The following is a 21,175-nucleotide window of genomic DNA, read 5'->3' on the forward strand; positions in this document are numbered from 1 at the left end:
CCTTCACTATCACAGCTTTGGGTGATGTGTCTGTAAAGATGTTTTCAAAGTGCATGTCATATAGTGTTTTGCCTATATTTCCTTCTATATATTGTATGGTTTCAGGTCTTATATCTAGTTCTTTAATCAATTTTGAGTTGGGTTTTGTGCATGGTGTTAGGTAGTAGTCAAGCTTCATTCTTTTGCATGTAGCATCCCCGTTTTCCCAGCACCATTTATTGAACAAAATTTCTTTGTCCCAATGCATATTCTTTGCCCCTTTGTCAAAGATTAATTGACCATAAATCTGTGGGTTTATTTCTGGATTTTCTATTGGGTTTGAGGTAGTAGTCAAGCTTCATTCTTTTGCATGTAGCAACCCAGTTACCCAGCACCATTTATTGAACTAACTTTCTTTCTCCAGTGCATATTCTTTGCCCCTTTGTCAAAGATTAGTTGAACATAAATCTATGGGTTTATTTCTGGATTTCTATTGGGTTCCATTGGTCTGTGTGTCTTGTTCTTGTTCCAATACCATGCACTTTTGATTATTATGGCTTTGCACTATAGTTTGAAATCTGCGAGTGTGATGTCTCCATTCCCTTCTTTCTTCTTTTTTTTTTTTTTTTTTTTAGGAAGGCTTTTGCTATTCAGTGTTTTTGGTGGCTCCATATGAATTTATGAATTTCATCAGTATTTGTTCTATTTCTTTGAAGAATATCATCGAAATTTTTATTGGACTAGCATTGAATCTCTAAATTGCTTTAGGTAGAATTGCCATTTTGACCATGTTAATTCTTCCAAACCATGCAGAGGGGTTGTCTTTCCATTGCTTTGTGTCTTCTATTTCTTTTAACAGTGTTTTATAATTTTCTTTGTATAGGTCCTTTATCTCTTTTGTTAGATTTATTCCCAAGTATTTGAGTTTTTTTTGTTTCAATAATAAAAGGGATGGTTTTCTTGATTTCTTCTTCTTCAGATTTATTGTTTGTGTATAGGAAGACTACTGATTTTCACGTGTTAATTTTGTACCCTGCCACTTTACTAAATGGATTGATTAGTTTAATTGGTTTTTCTGTGGAGTTCTTGGGGTTCTCTATGTACATTATCATATCATCTGCAAATAGTGATAGTTTGACTACTTCATTGCCTGTTTGGATTCCTTGTATGTATTTCTCTTGTCTTATTTCTCTGGCTAGGACTACCAGTATTATATTGAAGAGCAGTGGTGAGAGTGGACATACTTGTCTTGTTCCAGATCTTAATGGAAACGATTTCAGCTCTTCACCATTGAGAATGATATTGGCTATCAGCTTGTCATATATGGCCTTTATGATTTGAGGTATGTTCCTTCTATTCTGAGGATTTCAGGGGCCTTTATCATAAATGGGTGTTCTACTTTGTTGAAAGCTTTCTCAGCATCTATTGATATGATCATATGGTTTTTATATTTCTTTTTGTTGATGTGTTGGATTACATTGATTGATTTTCAGATGATGAATGATCCTGTGTCCCTGGAATAAATCCTACTTGGTCATGGTGAATTATCTTATGGATACATTGTTGGATTCTGATAGCTAAAATTTTATTGAGGATTTTTGCATCCATGTTCATTAGAGAGATTGGCCTGTAGTTTTCTTTTTGTGTGTTGTCCTTGTTTGGTTTTGATATTAGTGTAATGTTGGTTTCATAGAATGTGTTTGGTATTAATCCTTCCTTCTCAATTTTTTGAAAGAGTTTGTGAAGGATTGGCACTAATTCATTTCTGAATGTTTGGTAGAATTCATTTGTAAATCCATCTGATCCTGGACTTCTGTTTTGGGGGAGGGTTTTGATTACCATTTCAGTTTCACTGATTGTAACTGGTCTGTTTAGATGTTCTATTTCTTCTTTATCTAGCTTTGAGTGCTTATATAGTTGTAGGAATTTATCCATCTCTTCTAGATTGTTGAGCTTGTTTGAATATAACTGTTCATAGTAGTTTCTGATTATTCTTTTGATTTCTTCTGTGTCTGTTTTGATTTCTCCTCTTTCATTTGTGATCCTACTTATTTGTGCTTTCTCCTGTTTTTCCTTTGTTAGCCTGGCTAGAGATTTGTCTATTTTTTTTTTTTTTTTTAAGAACTGACTTTTGGTTTCGTTGATTTTTTGGATTGATCCTGGAGAATGATTCATGTGCACTTGAGAAAATGTGTACTCAGATTTTTGGGGGGTTAGTGTTCTATAGTTGTCTTTTAAGCCCATAAGCTCTAGATCCTTATTTAGAGCTTTAGTGTCCTTATTTATTTTTTGTCTCTTTGATCTATCCATTGTTGATAGTGGTGTGTTGAAGTCTCCTACTACCTATGTGTTTTCTCTGATGTCTGTTTTCAGAGATGATAATAGTTGTCAGATGTGCTCCTTCATTTGGTGAGTATATGTTAATGAGTGAAATTTCTTCTTGAAGTATTGTCCCCTTGATCATAATGTAGTGACTGTCAGGGTCTCTTTTTACCTTTTTGAGGTTGAAATCTGTTTTATCTGATATAAGTATAGTTGTTCCTGCCTTCTTTTTTGGTCAATTTGCTTGTAGCATTATTTTCCATCCTTTTACTTTCAGTCTATTTTTATCTTTGGTAGTTAAGTGAGTTTCCAGGAGACAGCAAAAGCTTGTGTTTTGTTTTTTAATTCAGTCTGCCACTCTGTGTCTTTTTATTGAAGAGTTTAATCCGTTTACATTTAGGATTAACATTGATATGTTAGCATCTGTATTAGCCATTCTGTTTGACTTTTCCCTGGTTTTGTTTATTTATTTATTTTCAGTAATTTTTATTTTGGTCTTGTTTGATTCTTATTCATCCCTCTGTTGGTTCTGGCTTTAGGACTCCTTGTAGTATTTTTTGGAGTGGGGGTTTAGTTGTAATGAAAATCCAGAGTTTCTGTTTTTCTGGGTAGGTCCTTATTCTTTCTTCATAGAGGAAGGAAAGCTTTGTGGGATAGAGTATTCTTGGTTGGCATTTGTTGTCTTGAAGTCTGTTGACTATGTCCCTCCACTCTCTCCTTGCCATAGTGTTTCTTTGGAGAAGTCTGATGTCAGCTTGATTGGTTTTCCTTTGTATGTTATCTGTTTCTTCCCTCTTGCCATCTTCATTATTTTTTCCTTGTCTTGGAGTCTTGGGAGCTTTGCCATTATGTATTTTGCTGTATTTTTCTTTCATCATGGAAGGTTGGTGTTCTTCTTTCTTCTTGTATGTCTATTTTCAGCTCCTTCTTCATGTTTGGGAAGTTCTCTTCAATTATTTCCTTGAATATTTTCTCTGTTCCTATGTCTCTCTCCTCTCCTTCTGGGATTCCTATACCTCTTACATTTCCTTTCCTCATGGAGTCAGATAGTTCCTGAAGTCTTACTTCATTCTTTTTCATTTGTACTTCTCTTTCCTTTTCTGTTTTGGTTCTTTTTGTTTCTGTGTCTTCAAGAGTACTTATTCTTTCTTTCATTTCCTCTATTCTGCTATCACTGCTTTTCCCAGATTTCTTTAGCTCCTCTATCAATCCTTTGATCTCCTGCATTTCTTTAGGGACTCAATCTCATTCTTCTAATCATTGATTATTTTTCCCTTATTGTTGTTTTCCTTAATGACTTTATCATTTTTTTTTAATCACAGCAATTTTAAATTCTTTTTCTGGAAGGCTCAGAAGTTCTTCCAAATCACTGTTGTTGCAATCTGGTGGGTGATTTTCTTTTTGTGGTGTGTCTTTTCCTTGAGGACTTGCTTGGTTGCTTGTAGTTTTTCTTCTCCCTGCTGCTTGTTTTCTAATTTGTCCTACGTGCTGGTACACTTTGTACACTATTGGCTGGCATCTTTTTGGTATGCTCTTTCTGGGATATCAGAAACTGGTGGTCTAGTCATGTCAAATGTTGTTATGCCAGAAGTCCAGTAGGGCAGTGGTACTATGAATGTGTTAATGGTTGCTGTCACAGAATATCTCCTCCTTCTGTAGTGTTTAATTCCAAAGGTGTGTCTTGAAGTCCCACAGACTGCCCTGGAGGTGGGGTGGCTAATTGTTCACTGGGCTCCAAATCTTTGGATCCCCCTCTGGGCTCCAACTCCCTACCAGGCAGGGCCTGGCTTGTGGGGGCCTTCAACTCACCTCTGGCTGTGGGGACAGCCCTCTCCCAGTTTTAAGCAGACTTGGTTGAAACAAAGGTTCCTATTTTAAAATGGCAAGTCAGTAGCGCACTTTTCTGCACCTGAGGTCTGCCCTGGCGGTGGCTGCCCTATCCTCCTCTGGGCTCTGACTGCTGGTCAGACGGGGCCTGGTGTGAGAGGGTTTCACAGCTCACCTCTGGCTGTGGGGGCAGACCTCTCCCAGTTTCAAGCAGTCTTTGTTGAAGCCAAGGTCCCTATTCTAAAATGGTGAGTAGGAAGTGCACTTTCCTGCGCCTGTGGTCTGCCCCGGTGATAGCTCTGTAGTTACTTTCTTAAAACCTCTGAAATTCAGTATGTGAGATTTTATTGTTTTCTTTAGAAATTTAAGACATCTTGAGTGAACTGCTGTAATCAAACCAGGGTCCCAGAGTACTGGGAAATGAATGGCCAAGGTAGTTAATTGTTTGACTGATTTACTCCCAACAAGGCAGTTAAAAGTGCTTGACTAATTTGCTCCATATTCCTCAACTTACCTTGCCACCCAAGTTCCAACTGCCTTTCTTCAACTCAGACAGCCCAAGCAGGGAAGACCCAGAGTGTGTGCAATCCTGATTTGGGGTAACATGAGAAGAATAATTAACATATTAAAATCTCTACCCTGTGAAAGTCTAGCCACTATTTTCTAACCGTGTGATGTATGTCCAAGCACATGCTGCCTCAGTGCCCACATACATGATCTAGTACCTCAGCATCTAATCAACACCCTTCTTCTACTTTCTGCTCCTATATAAAAATGCTCTCAATTTCTGCTAGAATTCTCTAATAGATTTCAGGGAAATCTATCTATTGTCTTCACTGGTTGTAAGTAATAAAACTGCTCTTTCTTTGACCAGTTTGGGTCTATTGGTAGTCATAGCCAAGCAGCAAACCCCTTGTGTTCAGTAACAAACTTCATTTTCATTTTCCTTATAATATGAGCATCTGATTGGGTTACTTGTATTTCTTTTTTTATTACTTCAGCCCTGAAATTACAAATGCTCAATTCCTATTTACCCCTGTGATAAAATTTTCTGCAAACAATATAGCTACAGTGGAAATTTTTTCCCAGATTTTCTCTCCTTTACTGCTACCACTTGAAACTTGGTCCCAGTGTTTGGAAAAACTTATTATTCATCCCTACAGTATAATGACTTCTAAACTAGTCCTTCCAATACCTTTTTTTTTCTTGGGGGACCACAGTGGTGAAAAAGAGATGAGGGATAGATGACAAGGAGATACTATCCATGTGCCACTGACTACAATGTTTCCTAGCTCCTATTCCTCCTTTTAGCTGCTTCCTAGTGCCACCTGGGCCAGGATTGTCACTGTTATACTGCTCTGTATCTCCAAACCATTCCTGTTCTTTGCTCCATCAAAGCTCCCACCTAGTTTCTTAAAATCTAAAGAATCTCCTTTATAAGTCAGGGGTCTTTCAATTACAAATTAAATGTCCCCAAACAAAATGATAAAGTTGGGTATTGGATTTATGTCACAGAACTGAAAGATCCAGTGGTATATAGCTTCAGCTGAGTTTGATCCAAGAGTTCATATTCTTTCAATTCAAGTCTGTCTTACTCCAAGTCTGTCTTACTCCAACTCTCCAACTTTCTTACTAAGGAATCTTCAAATTTGACTTTGGAACTTTGCCCAGCAGGCTGCTTTCTCCCTTTCAACTTTTTAACACAAAGGAAACCTTTATTTTTTGTAAACAAACTAAGTGTCCCAGAACAAATGAATGGGTCAAGAAGATGTGGTATAAATACACAATGGAATACTACTCTGCATCAAAAACTGTAAAATCTTGCCATTTGCAGTAGCATGGATGGAAATGCAAGGATTTATGCTAAATGAAATGAGTCAGAAGGAAAAAGAAAAATAATGGATGGTTTCACTGATATGTGGAATTTAGAAAAATCAAACAAAGGGTCAGACTATGACAAACCTTGAAAGCTGACCATAGATGTGAGCCATCCATTAGGGTAGGGGAGTTTAGAGAGGAGGGTCAAAAACAGGGGTGATGTGCACAGGGAATGTGATGGATGACTATGGGTGTTTTGGTGGTGGGAGAACTATGGTAATCACACCTGAGGCAAAAAATATATATTGTCCAATAAATTTTTTAAAATATGAAAAATAAAACTACTATGTTAAAAAAATAAGATTGCTGTACACAGCAGTGAGCTTCATGGTGCTTCTGAAATTATATTCCAGATACTCTACAAATTAAATATATTGCTGTATATGAGCTGAACCAATATCAGTCACCATTTTTAACATTTTCTCTAAGGAACATGCCTCCCCACTGGAAAAATCCTTACATATAAAAATTTTTAGCACAATCTGGTCAGACTTACAGGGAATTGCCTTTACTTTCTTTCCTGTCAATAGCTAACTGAATTTTGCTGGGAATTCTATATTAGAATTTCTCATTGTGTGTGTAAAAATGCTTTACTGAATAAGCACTTGGTCCCATTTCTTTTAAGCCAGGCCCTTAGCCTAGATGAGTCATATTGTTTGGTTTTCTAAATCACTCACTACAGCAGTATTCAATTTTTGTATGTGTATAGTAGTTTTGACTAATGTTTGCTAATTTCTACATACCTTTCTCCCCCACATATAAAATACATGAATATGTACTGTCCCAAAACCCTGACTCATCTTTCTGTAGAAAAAATAAGTTTATATTATAATTTATGCAAGGATCATGCTAAGACATTGTCCAGCTTGTTCAAGCAGGAACAAGCAGACAATCCCAGAAAATTTCCTTATTACTGCAACTCCACTACCTGACAGTATTCTTGGGAGTTTCTAGGGAGTATTTTTATTTTTTATTTATTTATTTATTTTTTAAAGATTTATTTATTTATACAAGCACTGGGTACAGTCAGAAGCGCGGGAGGGTGAGAGAATTCATCAGAGCCAGAGCGGGGAGCAGAGCAGGCAGAAGGAGCGAAGTACACTGCTGAGGGGAGCAGCGGGTGGCAGGAGAGGTCTGCGCACCATGTGGGACCCTCCTCCGGTGGCCGGGGAGCAGCCGGGGATCGAACCGGCGCCGCAGAGGCTGCGGGTAGCTTCGCAACCCAGCGTTCAACCGCTGCGCCACCAGGGAGGCCCTCTAGGGAGTATTTTTATGTGGGTTCATAGAGTCCATGCTCATCAGAAATCTATTTCCTCAACCAAATTTCTTTTTTTAAGAGTATAGACTAGCTATAAACTACCTGGTTTGATTCCTGGCACCACCTTTTAGTTTTGTGACCCTAGGAAAATTGCTTTGCTTCTGTAAACTTCAGCTTGTTATCTGGAAAATGGGAATTGTTTTAAGATTAAGTGAAATATGCATTTGGAGTAGTTACAGAGTACCGGGCATATGATACTACTCCGTACATTCCAATCATGTCCTACTGTGCTTCAGCTTTTTCTCTTTAAGGGCTCTTGCCCTGAGCACTAGCACAGCATCCTTAAAGTCTTCAAGTCCAGGGAGCTTCAGAACACTCTTCACTGCCATTTTGTATTCACCATGGAAATGGAGAGAAAGTTCCTGCTCACATTTGGCTCATGTGGTTGGCTTTCCTTGGAGCTGATTGGAGTTCAAGGTGGCTCACTATTGTATTTCTCACCTCTTTTCTAGTTCCTAGTGCATTGAAAGATATCTTCTTGCAGGCACTCTTCACCTCATGAAAATCAATCAGTAGATGCAAAGCCTAAATGGAAATAACATAGAAACTAATATCTAATGCAACCATTAAAACATCAGTGACCTCACTTTACTACTGCCATGAACTCTGCACATAGAAAGAACTACTTTATACCTATATATTTTATTTTAAAATATATATCTGCCTATAATTTATCTTAATTTGTCTGTATATAGTAAGTGCATTCGTGTTCTACATTCATATAATTCAAGAGTTTATAGACATTTTGGTATATTTTGTTCACTGAATTCTACAATGCATTCAGCTTCTGTTTCCTTTCACACAATATTTTAAAACAACTTATTTAAGCAAAACAACTTAATTTTTTATAACAAAACAGCAGTGGCAATGAATTTGGTAAATACATTAAAACGTTTTCAAATATTTTAACTTTGGAATAACTACTTTTGACTGATGTAGTATTTTGTTTTAAACCAGCCCCAAGGATATGCAATGTCTATTTTAATATAGTTTTAAGATTATAAGAACAAACTAGTCCAAAATGAATTATTTTTAATGGGCAACTAGCCACTATAGAAAATATTTGGAATATGTTTTCATTTCTGATAACTTACAGTTTGAAAGGCAGGGGAGTATATAGTGTTATGATTATGTTAAGGGACCGCGGCCAGGTTCTCTTGTTTGAATCCTGGTTTTGCTAAATAGCACCTGTGTATGTTGGGCAAGTTATTGAAACTCTCTGTTACTTATCCTATGAAAACTTCAGTTTTCCCATCTGTAAAATGTAGGATAGTAGTCCCGATTCCATAAGATTACTGCATCAAGTAGCTAATATATGTCATAAAAACAGGGTCCCTGTACATATGAAGCACTTAGTTGGCAATTATTATTAGCTATGTTAAAAATGTTGAACAAAAGGAAAATTATTTTCACTCATTTATGTCACAAATATTAATGGAACATCCAACTATGGCAGAAACTGGGCTAGATTATGGACTAACAGGCAAGTGAAAATATTACTGCCCTCTAGTAGTCTTTGGTTTTAGAATTTTAGATGATTGCCTGCATTAAACATATAAATTTTGAAGAGTAGCTATGTTTATGAATATAGCTTACTGATGAAAAGGATTTATCTCTTGAATAAATGAATAATTTAAAAATTTGTATTTAGTATCTATTTTTTTCATCCAAAACATCTAGATTTCAGGTAAATGTAGCTTTATAGATGAGTAGCTTTAAAGGAATCCAGGTGTATAGAGAGAGTCTACCTTCTAAAAGTAAACTAAAAGAATTTCCATTTTTAATAGAACATTGTATCATTTGCTTCTTCATATATATTTATCTTTTTGTCCTTCAAAGAATGGGGGTTATTTAAATTTGAGTAACGCAGCTAAGTTCAAATAACTAGGAACCTTTTGCTGACAATATACATTATTTTCTTGAAATTCAGAATTGTCAACAGGAATTCCTAAAATTACACAAATTGGGAAAAATTCCGCTTCCTAATTATTATTAAGATTTGATGAAAAATGGGCCTCCCCTGGTGGTACAGTGGTTGAGCACTGGACTGCGAAGCTGCCTGCCACCTCTGCAGTGCTGGTTCGATCCCTGGCCCCTGGCGAGGGTCCCACATGGCGCGCAGACCTCTCCTGCCTTGCCTGCTGCTCCCCTCAGCAGTGTATTTTGTCAGTCTGACTGTTCTGTTCCCCACTCTGGCTCTGGTGAATTCTCTCACCCTCCTGCGCTTCTGACCGTACCCAGTGCTTGTATAAACAAACAAACAAACAAACAAATAAATAAATAAATCTTTAAAAAAATTTTGATGAAAAAGACTACAAATCAATCTCTTGGGTAAATGTAAGCAAATTGACAATAAAGCGTGTGTACTTAATTTTGAAGAGAAACTGACCTTGTACCAGTCTCTCAACCTTTCCTTTTTAACAGATGATTGTCATTTGCTGCCTCAATGCTTTGAAGTCAATAACCATTGATACTCTCCTTTGGGACCACTTGTGCTTACAAAGGCAATATTTTACAATGAGGATAGTCTGCTGATGAATAGTGTCTCTAATGATACTAGGAAGAAATATTACTTTGAAGCTCTGAAATTCAAAAGAATCATTGCTGCTCTGTTCTTTTTAGTAGTTATTGAACAATAATTCTGCACAGTTCCCTACTAGACTTAAGAAGGAAAAAAATATAAAAATATGCTACCAGGGAGGCCCAGAGCTAGTCTGTTTTAAATTCCACTCTACCTTTCGGTTATGTTTTGGCAAGGGGAAAGATGATTCCTATCACTGAATATAAAGTGTGTTGTTAATAGTTCACTTTGTCTCAAAAAGTGCATTTTTGTGGCCCTCCCTGGTGGCACAAGGGGTTAAGATGCAACCTATGAAGCTATCCACAGCCACTGAAGCATGAGTTTGATCCCGGCCAGGGAGCTACCCACATGGCACAGCAGACCTCTCTCCTGACTTGTCCACTGCTCCTCTCAGCAGTGCATTTCAGTCAGTCTGCCTGTTCTGTTCCCCACTCTGTCTCTCGTGAATCTTCTCACCCCCCACATCTCTGGCCCAGTTCTTGTATGCATAAATAAATAAACCTTTTTTAAAAAAGCACATTTTTTTTATACAGGGTAGAGTCAGTTTTTAGATAGTTTCACCCTTGTACTTTACTCTCCCTCTAACCAAATTCTCTTAAATTGAAGCTGGTGGAATGAACATAAGCCTGATGAGATGAGACAGCTACAGTATGCTTTTGTGGCACCCTGTCAAACCATTTGTCACACCATATTGTAACACATTATTTTACATTGCTGTCTTCCCCTCTATTCTGTGACCCACTTAAAGCAGAAATTGTGTTTTATTCATACTATTTCTTTAGTGCCTGGTATTATTTCTGTCATGTAGTAAATATTTAATTCCAGTAAGTAAATAAACAAATGAAAATGAATTAATGAATGAATGAATGAATTTGGACTAGATCACTTTAAGTAATATTTTGTTATAGAGATATTTCCTAAATCTAATAAGAAAGCATGATACTCCTCAACCTAGTGAACAACAAAGTTAAAACTTGTTTGAACTGGAAAGGAACATGATATTGCTAAACATCATACTAATTGGTATGAAGTAATTGTGTGTTAAGATAGTTAAGACTTTTTCAAACATGAATATATTTGCATTATTATCAAATATAATTTCTAAGTAAGGTTAGTATGACTCAACTCTACAGAATTTGTCCACTCTCTGAGATGTTGACAGAATTGAGGATATGAATCAAGAACCAACACTTAAAGACTTTTCTGTATAGCATCAGTCATATCTCTATGTATTTCATTTCAGTATTTGTAAACACATTCATTTTACAAGTACCTTGTATTATTCAATTCAAGCCAAATTAATCCAGTGAATTTCCCTTTAATAAATAGAAAATATAACTTGCAATCTCATGCACAGTGGCATTAATAATAATTGAAAACAAATTCCCAATAAATATTTATGGACACCCTTATTTCATTCATTATAAGATTTAATTATTTCATTGACTTTCTATTTTCTTTTTTTTTTAAATAATAAATTTTATTTTTACATTCCCCCATACAACTGCACTTGCCACATTCTGACCCCAATCCCTCCCCTCCCGGTCCCCACCCCCCAAAAAAGTGTGTCTGGTTCATAGTTTTTTGTTGATTTTGATTTTCACTTTCTTAAAGTTATTCATTTTCCTGATCCCTTATTTAAGTTTTCTAGATTCCTGCTATGAGTGAGACCATCCGGTATTTTTCTTTTTCTTTTTGGCTTATTTCGCTGAGCATGATCCCTTCCAGCGCCATCCATGTTGCTGCAAATTGCATGTGTTTATCTTTTTTGAATGCTGAGTAATATTCCATGGTATATATGTACCACATCTTCTTGGTCCAGTCATCTATTTTTGGGGATTTGGGCTGTTTCCAAAGCTTAGCTATTGTAAATAGTGCTGCTATAAACATAGGGGTGCAGGTGTTCTTTGGAATTGATGTTTCTGTGTCCTTTGGGTAAATACCTAGGGGTGGAATTGCTGGAACATATGGAAGCTCTATGTTTAGTAGGTCCAGAAATCTCCACACAGCTCTCCATAGTGGTTGGACCAGTTTGCATTCCCACCAACAGTGCAGGAGAGTTCCTTTTTCTCCACAACCTCGCCAACATTTGTTGTTGCTAGTTTTTTTAATATGTGCCATTCTCACTGGTGTAAGATGGTATCTCATGGTAGTTTTGATTTACATTTCCCTGATTACAAGTAATGTTGAACATTTTTTCATATGTCTGTTGGCCATTTGCATTTCCTCTTCAGAGAAGTTTCTTTTTAGCTCTTCTGCCCATTTTTTGACTGGGTTATTTTCTTTGTTGTTGTTGAGTCTCATCAGCTCTTTGCAGATTTTTGTGATCAGTCCTTTATCATTAGTGTTGTGTGCAAAAATGTTCTCCCAGTCGGTGGGGTTTCTCTTTGTTTTGGTTATTGTCTCTTTTGCTGTGCAGAAGCTCTTTAATTTGATGTAGTCCCAGCTGTTTATCTTTGTCTTCACTATCACTGCTTTGGGTGATGTGTCTATAAAGATGTCTTTGATGTGCAAATCACGTAGTGTTTCGCCTATATTTCCTTCTATGTATTTTATGGTTTCAGGTCTTATGTCTAGTTCTTTAATCCATTTTGAGTTGATTTTTGTGTATGGTGTGAGGTAGTGGTCAAGCTTCATAGTTTTGCATGTAGCAAACCAGTTTTCCCAGCACCATTTATTGAACAAACTTTCTTTGCTCCAATGCATAGTCTTTGCTCCTTTCTCAAAGATTAGTTGACCATAAATCTGTGGGTTCATTTCTGGATTTTATATTCAATTCCATTGGTCTGTATGTCTGTTCTTGTTCCAATACCATGCAGTTTTGATGATTATGGCTTTGCAGTATAGTTTTAAGTCTGGGAGTGTGATGCCTCCATTTCCTTCTTTTTTTTTTCAGTAGAGCTTTGGCTATTCAGGGTTTTTGGTGATTCCATATGAATTTCATCAATAATTGTTCTATTTCTTTGAAGAATGACACTGAAATTTTGATTGGAATAGCATTGAATCTGTATATTGCTTTTGGTAGGATGGCCATTTTAATAATGTTTATTCTTCCAATCCATGAGCAGGGGATGTCTTTCCATTTCTTTGTGTCTTCTTCTATTTCTTTTAATAGTGTTTTATAATTTTCTTTGTATAGGTCCTTTACCTCTTTTGTTAGATTTATTCCCAAATATTTGATTTTTTTTGTTTCGATAATAAAAGGGATGGTTTTTTTATTTCTTCTTCTTCAGATTTATTGTTTGTGTATAGGAAGGCTACTGACTTTTGCATGTTGATTTTGTATCCTGCCACTTTATTGAATTGATTGATAAGTTGAATTAGTTTTTCTGTGGAGTTTTTGGGGTTCTCTATGTATATTATCATATCATCTGCAAATAGTGATAGTTTGACTTCTTCTTTTCCTATTTGGATTCCTTGTATGTATTTCTCTTGTCTTATTGCTCTTGCTAGGACTTCCAGTATTATATTGAAAAGCAGTGGTGAGAGTGGACATCCTTGTCTTGTTCCAGATCTTAATGGAATTGCTTTCAGCTTTTCACCATTGAGGATGATACTGGCTGTTGGCTTGTCATAGATGGCTTTTATGATGTTGAGGTATGTTCCTTGTATCCCAAGAATTTCAAGGGCTTTTATCATGAATGGTTGTTGCACTTTGTCGAAAGCTTTCTCAGCATCTATTGATATTATCATATGGTTTTTATATTTCTTTTTGGTGATGATTGATTTTCGGATGTTAAACCATCCTTGTGTCCCTGGAATGAATCCTACTTGGTCGTGGTGAATTATCTTATGGATACATTGTTGGGTTCTGATAGCTAAAATTTTATTGAGGATTTTTGCATCAGTGTTCATTAGGGAGATTGGCCTGTAGTTTTCCTTTTTGTGTTGTCCTTATTCGGTTTTAGTATTAGTGTAATGTTGGCTTCATAGAACGTGTTTGGTATTGTCCCTTCTTTCTCAATTTTTTGGAAGAGATTGTGAAGTATAGGCACTAATTCGTCTCTGAATCTTTGGTAGAATTCATTTGTAAATCCATCAGGTCCTGGGCTTTTGTTTTTGGGAAGGTTTTTGATTACCATTTCAATTCCGCTGCTTGTAATTGGTCTGTTTAGGTGTTCTATTTCTTCTTTATCTAGCTTTGGGTGATTGTAGAGTTGTAGGAATTTGTCCATCTCCTCTAGACTGTTGAACTTGTTTCCATATAACTGTTCATAGTAGTTACTGATTATTCTTTTGATTTCTGTTGTGTCCGTTGTGATTTCTCCTCTTTCATTTATGATCCTGTTTATTTGTGCTTTCTCCCTTTTTTCCTTTGTGAGCCTGGCTAGGGGTTTGTCTATTTTATTGATTTTTTCAAAGAACCAGCTCTTAGTTTCATTGATCTTTTGGATTGTTTTTTTTAGTTTCAATTTCATTTATTTCTGCTTTGGTTTTTATTATTTCTTTTCTTCTACTGGTTTTGGGGTTTTTTTGTTGTTCTTTTTCTAGATCTCTGAGCTTCGAGATTAGGTTGTTTCTTTGAGTTCTTTCTTGTTTTTTGATGTGAGCTTCGATTGCTATATATTTTCCTCTTATTACTGCTTTTGCTGCATCCCATACATTTAGGATATTATTGTCCTCCTTGTCATTCAATTCAAAGAATTTTTTAATTTCTTCTTTGATCTCCTCATTAGTCCAGTGGTCTTCCAGTAGTGTGGTTTTTAATCTCCATGAGGTAGGATAGTTCCTTGCCTTCTTTTTATGGTTTATTTCTAGTTTGATGCCTTCATGGTCAGAAAAAATGGTTGGTATGATTTCAAACTTGGTGTATCTGTTGATGTTTGTCTTGTGCCCCAGTGTGTGATCGATCCTGGAGAATGATCCATGTGCGCTTGAGAAAAATATGTACTCCATTTTTTTGGGTTTAGTGCTCTATAGATGTCCGTTAAGCCCAAATGCTCTAGGTCCTTATTTAGAGCTTTAGTTTCTTTACTTATTTTTTGTCTTGTTGATCTATCCATTGTTGATAGTGGTGTATTGAAGTCTCCCACTACGTATGTGTTTTCTCTGATGTCTGTTTTCAGAGAGGACAACAGTTGTCTGATATATTTTGGTGCTCCTTCGTTTGGTGAGTATATGTTAATGAGTGTTATTTCTTCTTGAAGTATTGTCCCCTTGATCGTAATGTAGTGACCATTGGGGTCTCTTTTTATTTTTTTTGAGTTTGAAGTCTGTTTTATCTGATGTAAGTATAGCTGTTCCTGCTTTCTGTTTTGGTCCCTTTGCTTGTAGGATTGTTTTCCATCCTTTAACTTTGAGCCTATTTTTATCTTTTGTAGCTAAATGTGTTTCCTGGAGACAGCAAAAGGTTGGATTTTGTTTCTTAATCCAGCCTGCAACTGTGTCTTTTTATTGAAGAGTTTAGTCCATTTACATTTAGAGTTAATATTGATATGTTAGCATCTGTATTTGCCATTGTGTTTGTCTTTCCTTTGATTTTATTTATTTATTCTTTTAATAACTTTTTTTTTTGGTCTTCTTTCGTTGTTATTCGTCCCTCTGAGGTTCTGGCTTTAGGATTCCTTGTAGTATTTTTTGGAGTGGCAGTTTAGTCTTAATGAAATTCCAGAGTTTCTCTTTGTCTGGGAAGGTCCATATTCGTTCTTCATAGAGGAAGGAGAGCTTTGCGGGATAGATTATTCTTGGTTGGCATCTGTTTTCTTGGAGTCTGTTGACTATGTCCCTCCACTCTCTCCTTGCCCGTAGTGTTTCTTCAGAGAAGTCTGATGTCAGCCTGATTGGTTTTCCTTTGAATGTTATCTGTTTCTTCCCTCTTGCCAGTTTCATTATTTTTTCCTTGTCCTGGATTCTTGGGAGCTTTAATATTATGTGTCTTGCTGTGTTTTTCCTTTCGTTGTGGAAGTTTGGTGTTCTTCTTGCTTCTTGTATATCAATTTTCAGCTCCTTCTTCACATTTGGGAAGTTCTCTTCAATTATCTCTTTGAATATTTTCTCTGTTCCTACATCTCTCTCCTCTCCTTCTGGTATTCCTATAACTCTTATATTTCCTTTCCTCATGGAGTCAGATAGTTCCCGAAGTCTTTCTTCGTTCTTTTTCCTTCGTACTTCTCTTTCCTTTTCTGTTTTGGTTCTTTTTATTTCTGTGTCTTCAAGAGTACTTATTCTTTCTTCCATTTCATCTATTCTGCTTTCATTGCTTTTCCCAGAATTCTTTAGTCCTCCATTAATTCTTTGATCTATTGCATTTCTTTTACTTCCCTCTTTAGGGACTCAATTTCATTCTTCTGACCATTGTTTTCCCTCTTTAGGGACTCAATTTCATTCTTCTGACCATTGTTTTCCCTCTTTAGGGACTCAATTTCCTTCTTCTGATCATTGTTTTCCTTTATGACTTCTGTCACTTTTTTCATCAGGGCAATTTTAAATTCTCTTTCTGGAAGGCTCAGAAGTTCTTCCAAGTTACTCTCGTTGCAATCTGGGTGGTGGTTTTCTTTTTGTGGTGTGCTTTTTTCCTGAGGCGTTGTTAGGTTGCGTGTGGTTCTTCTACTCCCTACTGTCTGTTTTCTAATTTGTCGTATGCATTGGGACACTGTGTTGCTCGGACTGGCCATCATCTTGGGTGAACTTCTCCGCTCCCCTCTGGCTCCTCCAGGAACCATCTCTGGCTTCTGGGGGAGCTTTCTGCTGGTTTTAGGCAGTCTTTACTGAAGAAATGTCCCTGTTCTAAACTGGCGAAGCGGGACGCTGTCCCTGCGCATTCGTTCTCAGGCACACTCTTCTGCGTGCCTGGTCTGCCCCGGCCGTGGGTGCCTGTTCCCTCTGTGGGCTCAGACTGCTGGTCGGAAGGGGCCTGGCGTGGGCTAACTTCCCAGCACTGTGTCCTCCAGCAGCATTCTGCCCTTTTCAAGAAGTCTTAAGAAATTTCCCTGTTCTATGGGGTGTTAGTGACTTTTTTTCTGGTCGCTAGGTGGCGCCAGAGATCTCTCCTATTGTCCTTGGGGGGCTGTTTTTCAACCCCCCCACCCCCGTGGGACAGGGAACAGAGAGCGAGAATGGTAGGGTAAACCTCAACGGCTTTGGGGTGCTGTGTCTGCCTTTTGCCCCACCGTCCTGGAGAACCCACGCCCCGAATTTCGTGCCCCGGGTCTCAGTTCAAAGCCCTCAGGTGCAGGACGTGGGCTGTAGCCCAGTTCAGTGGCGCGGGAATGGCCCCTTTTGCACCCAGCTCACGTGCCTGGGCGCCTGGTTCCTGCTTACTCAGTGAGGGACTTTCACCCCCGTGAGGGCCTCCATGCATCTCCCCGCAAGCCTAGGTCGCAGGCGCGGGGACCTGGGCAGCCGTGATCCGGGTCCCGCCTTTGCTTTTCAAGCGCGCCAAGCGCGCCGCTTTTCCGAGCAAGCTTACCGGGAGCCCGGGCTGTGTGCGGGTCTCCCGGGGGTCTTTGTTCTTCTCTAATGGCGCCCGGAGCTGTTCGCTCACCGCCGCGGCGAATCCTGCAGGGTTCTCCACAGCTCCCGTTCACGGGGTGTGGTGGCTGCAATAGTTCCTTTCCACTCACAGTCTCGCTTGCTGCATAGTTTGTTCTTGTTGGTAGTTTTAGTTTGTTGTTTTCCTCCTCTCTGCCGGTCGGAGAGTGCCGACTCTGTGGGTGTGGGAGGGGAGCAGGCTTCTGCGCCTTTCTCCCTTCTGGTCTGAAAGGTCCATGCAGGAAGCCAGAATGCAGGAGCCAACCAGGAAGCCCACCTGGGGGGCAGGAATGGGGATACCTGCCTGGAGGACTCAGACAATGAGCCTCCTCCTCCCCCTATGAGTCTCATCTCAGACAAAGAACCTCAACCTGCCCTACAAACTTTTCCCACCTTACGAGCCCAACTACCCACCTGACCTCTCCTCTCCCTATAAAACCCTGCTTCCCCCTAACAATGTGTGCGACTCCACTGACCCCCGCCTTGGGTCTGTGAGGTCCGCCCGGGGCGCAATAAACTTTCCCTCCCTTTGAGAAATTTAGCCTGGCTCTCCTTTTCTTTACCGCGCTGAACCTTTCATCTTGGTGCCGCAAACCCGGGAAGGCTGTGTCCCCTGGCGCCGGGGCCGCCTTCTAGTCCCTGGGACCTCTCCTCTCCATTGCAGACATCTCACACCCACCACCGGCCTTAATCCTTGGGGTAAGTCACCTGCCTGACCCTCCTTCCTGGGAGGCCCTCGCCTCTGGCTATTCGGCTCCTCTCCTGACTCCCGTACCGTACCGTGGTTGGCTGTTCCGTAAACCGTGGGCCCACGTCAGCCAACTCCCGTACACCTAGACCCTGGATCTGGGGACGCCCTTCCAGACTAGGTGCCCGAATCCTAGGCGCAACCGAGCGGTGGAGACGTCCCCCTCGCTTGTCTGCCTCCGTTCCGAAGGCCAGGACCCAATCGGGGGACGCCGCGATTCGGGGCCTGCGCCCCCGACGGCCAGTTCAGGTTCGTGGGACGCTGCGTCCTGACTCTGTGCTCCCGTTAGTTGGGAAAGGAGCCGACTTAGTCATGGGGTCCACAAATTCCAAGCCGAGCCTGGCCACTCCCCTGGGATGTCTTGTCTTGAACCTCAATCCGTTGGGACTTAGGCCGAATATATGCCCTAAGCGTCTGGTCTTTTACTGCAACACTGCATGGCCTCAGTATCAATTGGACAATGGCTCCCACTGGCCCAAACATGGCACTTTTGACTTCTCAGTCCTTACAGACCTAAACAATTCTGTCACGGCAATGGAAAATGGTCAGTGATCCTTAGGGCCAGGCTGTCTTTCTCTTGCGCTCCGCCCCTTCCCTCCCTCTTGAAAACCTGCTGTACTTTCTAAGTCTCGAGACTCCTCTCTCTTCACCCTCTCCAGACCCCTCTTCTGCATTCTCTGATCCTCTAAATTCTCAGTCTTCACCTCCTCCAGCTCCCCAATCCAGGCCCCCCTCTTTCTTTTCACCTCCTAGCCGCCACACCCTCTCCCTGCTGATCCTCTTCTCCCTCCCCTCAGGGAAGTGGGTGGAACTAAAGGAAGAGTTAGAGTCCATGTTCCTTTCTCTGTCTGATCGCTCCCAACTTAAAAAAAGTCTTGGCTCTTTCACAAACTATCCCACTACCTACACCTAAATTTTCATTATATTATCCAAGCCTATGACCTTACATGTCATAATTACATGTTATCTTCTCTTCCACCCTGACCTCTGACCTGTCCCCTAGCTGGTCTCCAACCAGCAGTGCCTAAACCTATAAACTTTCATAAGCTCAGAGACATTACCCAGTCTTCCTCAAAAAACCCTCCTGACTTCCAAAGGCTGAGGATGGTCCTCAAACCCCTATCCAGGATCTGCTGAAAATGGCCTTTAAAGTATTTAACAACCGGGAGGAATGGGACAGGGCAGAGAGGGAACTCCGCAGTCGCCAGAAGGCTGAGCTTCAAGCTCAGGCCCTAGTAGCTGCCTTGAGACCGCCAGGCCCTGCTCCTGCAACGACTGCAGCGCCTGCTGCCCGACAGAGGATGACAATGGGCCCCAACCAACCGACCGCCGCCGAAGCCTGCTTCAAATGTGGCCAAGAAGGCCACTGGTCCAGACAATGCCCCGACCCCCGCCCTCCGCCAGGACCGTGCCTCATCTGCAACGTCCAGGGTCACTGGAAAAGTGACTGTCCCTCCACACCTGGCTGTGGTGGGCCAGTCCTTCCAGTCCCTGCAACTCTTGCCACCAGCGGTCTTGGGTTTGGCGGCTGAGGACTGAAGAGGCCCAGACTTATCAACTCCGATAACCTTTGAGGAGCCCAGGGTGACGGTCAAGGTAGCAGGTAAGTACATCTCCTTTCTGTTTGACACGGGGTCTACCTTCTCTGTCCTCCCCTCCTAATCCGGTCAAGTTTATCCTTCTCAGGCCTCGGTTACGGGTGTTGACGGCCTTCCTTCTCGGCTCAGGACCACTGGTCCGCTCTTTCCTAGTCATGCCTTCTTGCCCCACACCACTCCTGGGTCGCGACCTCCTGACCAAACTCAGGGCTACTGTCTCATGGTTCCAACACCCTAGCGCTGCTCTCATCCTCCCACGACTCCAAACATCTCCTAATCCTTCTCAGGACTACCCACTGTCTCCCTCCACTGTCAACCCCCTGTTCTGGAATATCTCTATCCTGATTGTTGCCACCCATCATACCCCAGTCCTCATTCGCCATAAGGATCCCTCTTCTTTTCCCTCTCACCCCCAGTTTCCAATTTCCCTCATACACCGTCAGGGTCTCAAACCCATCAGCCAACGACTCCTGGGAAAGGGACTCCTTACTCCTATCAACTCACCCTGTAATACTCCCATTCTCTCCATTAAAAAAGCCTGATGGTTCTTATCGCCTAGTTCAAAACCTTCGCCTCATTAATGAAGTGGTGGTGCCTATCCATCCTGTAGTGCCAAACCCCTACACCCTTCTGTCTTATATACCATCTTCTACCCCACACTTCTCTGTGCTTGACCTCAAAAATGCCTTTTTTACCATCCCTCTGGATCCTCAATGTTACTTACTATTCGCTTTTACTTGGGAAAATCCGAACACACACCTCCCAGCAACTGGCCTGGACAGTCCTGCCTTAGGGTTCCTGGGACAGCCCTAATCTGTTTGGTGAGGCATGAGCTAGTGATCTCTCAGCATGTTATACTCCACCCCGCACTCTCCTCCAGTGTGTTGCTGACTCCTCCTCTGCTGTCCTTCTCTGCCACTGTCAGCAACACACTGCACAACTCCTCAGCTTCCTATGCTCCAAAAGATACTGTGTCTCCCCATCCAAAGCCCAACTTTCAGTTCCCACAGCCATCTATCTGGGTCTTCCACTAACTCCTTCCTCCAAACAGCTGACGGTGGACCACAAACAGGCCATCCGGGACCTTCCCTCCCCTGAATCAGCAGAACAAATCCTTTCTTTCCTAGGTTTGGTTGGATTCTTCTGACACTGTATCCCTAATTTTGCTTCCTTAGCCAAGCCACTATATGATACAGCAAAAGCCTCCCTGAAGGACCTCTCCAATCCCCCGGAGAGTCCGCAGGGTCACACATATCCTTCTTCAGGCACCTGTCCTTCCTGATCCAGAAAAGCCTTTGCTCCTGTTCACAGACGAACGTTGGGGTACTGTGGCAGGCGGCCTTTCCCAGCCTCTCGGACCAGCCCTGCATCCTATCCCTTATCTCTCCAAGCAGATGGATCCCACCGTTAGGAGCTGGCAACCCTACCTTAGAGCCCTGGCGGCGACAGCTCTC

Source organism: Talpa europaea, assembly GCF_964194135.1.
Source record: "Talpa europaea genome assembly, chromosome: 6".
NCBI classification, from domain to species: Eukaryota; Metazoa; Chordata; class Mammalia; order Eulipotyphla; family Talpidae; genus Talpa; species Talpa europaea.